Here is a 10063-nt window from a genome sequence, read left to right as displayed (position 1 = left end):
AATGATTAATAAAAAAAATTAAAAGAACAGCGATTTTCAGTCATTTTTGGCACTGATATCGGTGTATGAAACTTCTTTGCCAAACAGACACAATTTCTTTTTTAGGCTGTGTATGGTAAATCATCTGCAGAAGTTGATGGTATTGCAACATAGTTTTTGTACATTTTGAAGGAAACCATGGCAACTTGCTGAGGTAGACGAAACGATTCTGTTCAATTCTGTTCTGATCAGCAGCAGAACTGCTTGGATCAGGTATCATCGACATCTCTGGGTTTAGCAAGGGTAACAAAAGTCCACCAAAGTTAACGTTCAACGCAGATTTATTTTCTATGATTTGGTTTCAATCTTCTGCCATTCTTTGTATGGCATAACTGCTTGATGACGATCAAAACCGTTTTGATCTGAATGGCACGGAGTACATTTGAAAGAAAACTGTCTCTCTGCCACAAAAACAAGCATGCTAGTCATTATGTTGCTATCCATTTGAAAATAACTGAAGACACTTGGGTAGTTGCCACCAGTTTGGGATGTGGGTGTGGGGGAAAAATGGCATTGTTTGCAACACTACTCTCAGTATGTTTTGAATAACCATACTGTTTGCAATTGCCTTCAAACCAGTAGAACCCAGAAAGGTCTACCTCCACCGGTATGACATATTGTGCTGCATTTGCTCTATCCACCGCCTGTAGAGTTGTTTTAGTGATGTTTCCATTTTTTAAATTAAATCCATGGGTGCTTTTATTTATTATGTTGTCCAAAGGTTTATGAAGGAAAATAGTTGGACTACAAGTGTAAATTTCTACATGGCTTTGCATTTATTTTTATATATTTTTAAATGTAAACTTTTTTTTCCCTTGCCACCATTTTGAATAGCAAAGTATGATTGCGGATTATGTTTCTTTTTTTTGGCTAAAATGTAGCGTGTCTGGGTTTACAAAACATTTCAGGGATGGTGGATCAAACCATAAGACTTTGTGTTGCGATTTACGTATACCGCTCCATGAAATTTGTTGATATACCCATCAGTACTTTTATTGGCATTTCATATGCAAGCATGCGTAAACATGATTCACCATAGAGATTTTTTTTTTCTGCTGATTCACAAAATATGAATGTACATCTTGTACAAGTAAACTATCAATAAAGTTATACATATTTGTAATGGGGTTTTATGACACTCTTCTGTAACTTCTGGAAAATAAACAACATGATTCTCTATCCAAAAGTCTATATTTCTAAATTAATACAGCAAGTCTACACAAAAGGAGATTGTAAAACCTTAGAGTGTTGACAGTGATCAAGTCTTCATAAGGATTCATTTTAGAGCCTTACAATGTTGTGTAACATTCTAAGAAAGAGTAACTGTGTATAGAACTTTTAACAAGGTGTCCATATCTTCATAGCTGGAGGTCAAACAAATCCAAAGTTTAATTCCTGTTTGTGGCCCATACAGAGGTGCAAAGCAGCAAATGAAATTCATACACCAAAAAAAAAAGTAACAGAAAGCTATTCAAGGGCATAGGAGAACGATCAAACGTGGATATAGCTCGCTGTTATTTCCTGTGATGCTGTAAAACGGTAGTGGCGATCTGTATCTTGTAAGTAACACGTCTTATAACATGTGTGCTTGAAGCCTTGGCTGCATCAGGTTACTGACGCAGCGGAAGGCAACCGTAGTGCTCAAGTGTTTGAGTTACAGCTCTGGCTTTTGACAGGCCTGTGGTACCTCTTGTACTTCTAGTTTCTTCACTATTATCCTTCCTCTCAATCACTGCTGTGAACTGAGTGAAAGTCAGAGTTTGCTGGTGAGGGCCAATCACACTCAAGCCCTGAGATATCTTTCGGCTTTACATTCAGAGTGGTGTCCACCATACTTTTCACAGCAAATCCTGTCAAGTGAGTAGAGTGAGTTTGCTCTTAGACAACTATCTACGGATGTGCGTTGGTGATCAAGTGCATTCTGATGGCACATTCAATTTGTACTTTGACCTGTGAGTCTGCATAATCTAGAGAGATTGTCTAACTCATGCAGTCTAAGGCTACTATGTGTAGCAAATCTTTTTGTTTTTTTCCCTTCATTTCCTTTTTTTCCTTAATTTCCTTCACATTCATCATCCTGTTGTTGTCCTCAGTTTACCTTCAGGTGCGTGTGTGTGTGTGTGTGTGTGTGTGTGTGTGTGTGTGTGTGTATGTATGAGTGAGTGAGTATGTGTGCTTGCAAGTGTGTGTGTGTGTGTCTGTGTGTTGTGTGTGTGTGTGTGTGTGTCTGCATATAAGTATATACGTTTGTGTGTTTATGTTGATTTCTGTGTATGGATGAGCACACCCAAGCTTGCAAGCTCCTAACCTTAAATGTAACCTTACTGCTTCTAACAGCTTACATATTAAGCAAAAAACAGAATATCAATTGAACGTTTCTGCATTTCACATTAAGGCACGTTTTGCACATTAAGAAACAGAGCTGGATTCCATTTTGTGTGTATATTAGATTCCAACCTGAATCCAGATGTGTGTATAAGTAATTATAGAGCGTGGCATAGTGCCTTTTTGTCTGATTCAAACAGGGCAAAATTAGCCCAAATAGCATCCTGCCGAGCCAGTACACTCCCCCCTTTAAAGGTTTAATTTGTACCTCCGCTCTCATACATCAAGATTGAGTGATATGGGCAGAGGGCTGATCGGCGCACGTTTACCCAGTGACCCGGACGAGGCGAAGCCTGCAGGATCCAAGCAGAAAATAACAGCATCCTTTTATGTGCTCTAATAATTAGCCGCGCGCTACAGCCATCCATCAACCCCCGCAAGGAGCAGTGGCCGCTTTGTCAACATGTTCAAACACATAACGCTATTTATACTGGCCACCGCCAGTCGCAAACACTAAAATCCAGATTGTAAACTAAAGTCCTGGAGACAAGGGGAAACCTGTTGGAGCAGAGGTTTGATTAGTAGGCCTAATTATTAAAAGACACGTTTGCTCAGGCTGTGTTGGTCATAGCTGCAAATTCTGTTAATATATTATCAACTTCTCAACTCTGCAACAGATTGCAAAGTTGAGAAGTTCAGTTCAAATTCCAAACTATCGCCAGAATGAAACAGAAAGATTTTGCTACAGCAGTTTTTTTCCCTGGTTGCAACAGTTACTCCCACCGAAAATGTATTACGTCAGGCCATTCTACAGGAGAAATCAAAGCATAAACCTACGCTTTATGGCGTGTCCAGGCTAAACAAAACAGTACATGAGATAAGGTGTGGTTGAGGGATTACCCTGATGACACTCGTGCGACAGCCCCGTGGTGATGCTTGTTTAACCAGGCCGGACCGTGGCAATGAACTTCCTCTCAACCTGGACGCAGAAACCTCCTGTCTGCCCAACACACGGAAAAGGTAATGCACCCAAAAAACTACAGATTGTAACAATAGATTAACATTTTTGCATGATATGGAATGTGGAGTGATATAGTGGAAAATGTCGGCCAAGCCAACTTGTGCGTGGAATGAGACTATCACCAAACTGTTACGGGAGACGGGAGGGGATTGGGAAGTGTGGACAGAGATGGTGAGAACATTTTTTTATGTAAACATTAATGTTTAGCATCTGAGGTTATGATTTTCAGACTAAACTTGTTATATGAGGAAAATAAACACAATGTATATGTACAAGACTGCTGTACTGAAATATAAGTACATACCACATCTACACACATGCATTCACATGTACAGAAATATACAGTAGGCACACACACACACACACACTTTTTTTAAACTGTCCCAATAATTTCAGTAGTAGTAATGTGGTATTTTGGGAGTCGTTCACCTCTTGCTCCCTATAATTGCACAAACAGTGGCATGTTTGGATACTTGTGGTCAGCCTCTTTTTGCAGGCTATAAATAGCTATCTTGATTCATGAGTGGACAGCGAATCATCAGGGTAATCAACTACCAAATCAACACACAGCATTTCAAAGTATGTATTCGGTTTTATTATTTCTATGGCACATAGAATTTGGATTTAGGCAAAAACGTGATGCTGTAAAGATGACAAGAGTCAGTTGAGTGTCAGAGACATGCAGTATGAAGTATTAGTGTGTACTGCGACTTTAGGTCTAGTTGATTTTATTGGTATTATTAGACAGCATGGGAGTTTTCCATTGGTCACACACTCTCAGCTTAATTCGTTGCTTTAAATATCTGAACTAATCAATTTTCCAGGCGATCTGTCAAAGGTTTAGGGTTGAAATTCTATTAGTTTGATATATACACACAGGGGGAAGTAGAAACCTACCGATTCCTTCCAAGAAAATATTATAATTTGACCCTTGGTTCATTTGACCGTGGACCTGAGCCACCCGGTGAAACTACAGACGGGACTAATCGAGGTGAAACGCTGAACCCATGATGATGGCCTGTAGATCAAAGCCTGTCTTTGGGCCCAGTTTGTTTTAGTTAGTCTATTGTTTGCTTTTTTGACTAATGCTTATAAATGTATGAGGAGTCACTGGCAGTGCAAAACTATATTAAAACTAACATCTTAATGCTAGGAAAATATTTTCAGGTTGCAGTTAGGGAGGAAAGTGTGAAGAATTTAATATTTTTCAACTGTAAGACATATCTTGTGCCAAGCAAAGTAAATGATAACAACTGCCAAATTCCTCATTTTGTTTTCCATTTTAATGCAAGCCATTCACTGAGTTCTGACACATGAAAAAAGCAAAAAACGACAACACAAGTTTAATCCATCCCACAGGTTATTAATTATTTGAGTAGTGTGAATCAACATTTGTGCCATATGACACAATGAGATTATGTTTGTTATTATTACAATGTAAAGTAAGATAATACACCAAACATTAAGGCCACACAGTGGTCAAATACTGACTATGAAATAGAACAAAAATAAGTTTTCCTTTTCCCCCAGCCTTTGTGAAAAAAGCTGCACAAACCTATGCTGCACAAACCTATGCTGCACAAACCTATGTATTACCATCTCCTAAAATAAAAGAACAGATCTAAGTACTTCTGGGGCCCTTCGTAAATGTGACTAAAGCATTTGCATCATGAACAATAAAAAACATCAGACAAACCAAATCCCACAGTATCCCAAACAGTGGCGACAGAATATGCAAATTACATTCCTCTCTGTGGCCACTGCAAAGGAATCTGTTGGGTCATTTTTATTTTTTGCTTGAGAGAGAGAGAGAGAGAGAGAGAGAGAGAGAGAGAGAGAGAGAGGGAGAGAAAGAGAAAGAGAGAGAGAAAGAGAGAGAGAGAGAGAGAGAGAGAGGGAGAGAAAGAGAGAGGGAGAGAGAGAGAGAAAGAGAAAAAGAGAGAGAGAGAGAGAGAGAGAGAGAAAGAGAAAAAGAGAGAGGGAGAGAAAGAGAGAGAGAAAGCAAGGCAGGCTGGGGATAAAGTTCCCTTCTCCTTTTTCACCATGTCTATCCCCCTCTGTTGGAAAAAATGAGTCAGGGATATGTTTACAACTTCACAGCCAGGCCAGTGGAGGAGAGGAGAGCAGTGTGGAGTGGAGAGGAGAGGAGAGCAGTGTAGAAGAGAAGAGGAGAGGAGGGAGACCCGCAGAATGATGCAAATCATTACAGGCTATTGCACTTGAATCAGTGTGGTTAAAATAAACAAATGTGATCTAATATTTTGAGTATTCAACTCAAACACCCTCTCAGTGTTGACTGCAGTTAAAGGCTGTCCTGGGAAAAAGTACACACACACACACGCACACACGCACACACACACACACACACACACACACACACACACACACACACACACACACACACACACACACACACACACACACATAACTTCATCATCACCCATAAAGTGGAGAGAGGCAAAGTGCAAACTTGAAATGTCAAGCGAAGCAGTAACTCCAGTGTGGTACTACAAGCAGAGTTTAGCCCCGATGACTTATGGTCGTCACGGTGAACAAGGCCTGAGTCGTCCGCAGCAACTTCCGTCACCTAGGGGACAACCACTGCTGTCATATCACTCTATTACTCTGACCTACAGCCTTTAAGAGGCTTAGAACGGGGAGTGGCAGTCACTCTTGAACGTGGTACCCCGACACACACACACACAGCAAATGACAGATTGGTTACAGAGTGTCTGTGTTCCATCAGCTTGTAGGTACAGCAAACGGAGACTTTCGACAGTATAGAACGCCCATAGTGGTAATCCAATTACAGGGTGCGCTTGCCTCACTGGGGGGGGGGGGGGGGGTTGCTTTCATGTGCAGTCAAAATGCTGTTTGACATGTTATGTAACATTGCACATAGTGTTAGCTGGCCGAATTGTTGTTGATTCTTGGTCAATTTCAGACAATTCAGGGGATGTTTTTGGAGAGAATAAATGGTACAATTCACCAGGATTGCACATTCTGTGTGCAAACTCACTTAAAACACACATCCAGGTAACTAACAGTGATCATAGCAATCAACAAAACAGACGTATCACGCAAAAGGTTACTTGAGAAATAATCTTAACCTTGACACAAGATTAGCAAACTATTGTTTTTGGAGAGCACATGCAATTATGGAGACACTTGCAGCCAGGTATAACATCACTTAATATTGTAGGCTGTGACCAGACAGGTGGGTGTGCAGGTTCTGATAGAGTAAACCTTCGGCTGCTTTCTGATATGCTTGAAATGTGTCATAATGCTTCATTATTTCTACTCTGTGCACTCTTTGTCAGGCTAACTATCAAACACAGCCATAGCAAATGCTTGAAACATTACAGCATTAAAACATAACTCAAGAGCTGAAGATGGACATTTCACTTTAAGCAATTCTCCCCTGGACCCTTTTGAACTTTTGCCTCCGAGTCAGTAATTAGACAAGTCCCCTTTAGCAGCCGCTCAGTGGGAAAAAAGAGCGGCTAAAAAAATACACCTGACGTCTTATGTTTGTGTTTTTTTTTTTTGTGTCATGATGAAACCGGGTTTTTGCACAACACCCCAGAATTACACAGCTTTACGAGGTAAAGAGATTCATGAATATGCTGCTCTAAGATGTCTGTGATCTACATATTTTAATTTGGCTCCGAGTAAGTAAACAAATGGTAAATGGCATGCATTTGCAAGGGTTCTGTGACTCTGAGGAGATGGAAGCCATGAATAACACCCAGGGTGGGGTGTGGGGCTGGGGGTGTAGATACGAGGTGAACAGGGTGGGGGATGCGATGATTCAAACACCCTTGGGGTGTCGGGGTTGAGCCTTTTCATATGATAGGAATAATGTCGTTAGTTTGCGACAGAGATGAAACGGCTCGCTATATTGGCATCTCCTTGTACTGACATCATGGAATCAGCAGCAGCCGAAAGTGGGGCCCGTTTTGAGATAAAATCCTTCACTATTAAAACAAATGTGTTGTCCCTATCTGGACACAGAGATGTGTTAAAAAAACAATGCAAGTTGTGTTGTTTTCAACACATTCATTTTAAGAGTGTTTCTCACAGCAGTCGTCAGGTTTTTACTGGTCCAGGTGATTATTGCTAATGGCTTCCCAACCCACCCCCTCACCTTTTGTGCGTATCTATACAGCCAAAAAAAGCAAAACATGGAACATGACGTTGGCGGCACTTGGCGGCACAGTCAACCTAGTTCTACAGTAAAAGCGTAAAAGCATGTGGGCACCCTGCTCCATTCCTCCCACACTACCGCATATACGTTTTGCACACTGAACCCAGCTACTGTGCTAAGGGGTCACAGCGGGATATAAATCGGAGAAAATTATTTGTTTTTGTGCGGATAATTGCAAGGGCTCGAACTGCGGCAATAACACGCTCACTCTTTTTTTTTGCCTTTTGTTTGCGAGTAAAACTTTGAAATTGTATATACATCTGTATTAGTCACCTAATAAAGCTCTCAAGCACCGCGCAAGTAGCTTACTCTAATCTGATCCATGAGGTGGAGCAAAGGTCGGGGAGAAGTTTGCAGTCAGAATTTGAGATCACACATCATGTCCTGGGGAATGAAACAAGCTTCTGCAGAGAACAAAGAGCAATCGATAACTAGCTGAATAAATAAATTAGAGATGGACGCATGAGAAGACGTGGTATTTGGCAGCGAAACAAGTCCACGGACTGAGAAGTATGCACTTTTAAAACTGCCAGCTCATGCTATTAGTGCACTTACTGCTGTTTGAGCCTTGTCCACAGTTCTAATCCTCTGATTTACAAAAAAATGTTTTTTACGAGGCTGGTGAGGTACAGCAACATACACGCCCCACTAAGATCTTGGGACCATTTCCTAGAAAGACCACACACTGAGAAAAAGTGTGGACTGTGCATGGGTCCAGCATACTATACTACGTGAATAAACATAAAAATAAAGATGTGCATAGGTCTCGTCATGTATGTGCCTCCTCAGCCACTGTTTACTGTTGAGATGCACGGAGAGAATCATCCTGCAGCATGTTGTTGTTCCAGAGTGTGTGTCAGAAGCCCCATGGAGTTATCAATGGAGCTCAGTTGGGCTCTCTCCCAGATATGCCCATTCTCTGGGTGGTGGAGAAGCGCATCATGGTGTTGCACGCTATCCCACAATGCTTCTTATGCGAACAGATAACAACATCAAAAAACGTTGCTGCTGCCGACATGCATGCACACAACACACACACACATGCACACACATACATACAGTACATGCACATAAACATACACACAGACACACACACACACACACACACACACATACACGCATCAAAACAATGAGCCTCTCCCGTGTTTCTCGTCTCAACAGACGTCCACAGTGGGGGGCTGGCAGAAATCCATTCCTCCGCATGCTGTGGCGGGGGGTTGCTGGGGTTGCATACGCAGAAGAGCTCGAGCTCTAAAATCCGGGGCAATTGCGCCGCAGTGGCTGCATGTTGATGAAACAGCAAACAGCCCAGCGTGGCAATTTGCACCCGCCACTGCTCCACTCTGCCGGGCTCGCTGGTGGAGCTGGGAACCATGCTAAAGCAATTGCTCCACTCCCCACAAACAAGAAGCACTTGGGGGAAAATAATTATCTGCCATTTTCCAGGCTAGGGGTCAAATGCATTTAAATGTAAATGCAAACAACTTCCTGTTTCAATTTTTTTAATTTTTTTTTATTCTTTCTATAACCAAACGCTAATGCGTGAGAAAAAAAAGATCACCCTCTCTTTTTTGCCAGGGAGAAATTCAGCTCACACAACAGACAATGAAAGCCCACACTTACTAGAGCAATTTGAAAATTGTGACCACAAATGATTCAAACACGCAACCTTTCCTTTGAAAAAAAAAAAAGAACCTGTGTGCACCCTGTAAAACCAAAAGGTAACACTGATGGAAAACATGCTCCAGTGCCACTAATGTCTGTTTTCCACAGTGAAAGTCTACAAAAGGATTTCTGAGGGGATTAGCACGGGACTAACAGGTTAAGTCTTTGGAAGCCCTGGTCTAAGACCCTGCTTTTCAAAGGGCCAGGAGGTCACAGGGAGCTGAGTGCTCGTAAGTATTGTCCTCGGGGTAGCTGGCACGGCCACTTATGAGAATTGAAACACAGGCTAAAAACACGGGCAGCAGCTCAGCCTCTCGCCTTGAAATGAACGCCTCTCGCCTCGACTATTGGGCTAGACCGACTCACACTGCGCTAGGTGAGAAGGGACCAGTTATATCTGTGGCGCTGGATGGCGTTCAAATGAAAGCCTTTGAAATAATATAGGGATGACAAGTACTTCATCACATTTGCATAATCAGGCCACTGATTACAATTATGAAGTTAATTGATGAAGGGGAAATATATACAGTGAATGGCATGTTGTTACTCTATATCGGTTTTTTATTTCAAAGGATCAAGCGTATCCCTCCCCCTCCTTTTTAAAAGCAGTTATAATTCTTCTTCATAAGGTGGCTGTCAAAACACCCACCCACCCTCCCAACTAACCAACCACAAATGACATCTCCATTGCATCTGTGTGTAATAAATAGATTTCCCATAAAATGCATTACTGCTCATAAATGCTGCAGTCAATTTCTGGCCATGTGAGAGCATCCCATTCAACGTTGTACAGTGTCACATAAACT

This window comes from Alosa sapidissima, chromosome 2, assembly GCF_018492685.1.
Source record: "Alosa sapidissima isolate fAloSap1 chromosome 2, fAloSap1.pri, whole genome shotgun sequence".
NCBI classification, from domain to species: domain Eukaryota; kingdom Metazoa; phylum Chordata; class Actinopteri; order Clupeiformes; family Clupeidae; genus Alosa; species Alosa sapidissima.
Note: the sequence above shows the minus strand (reverse complement) of the source record.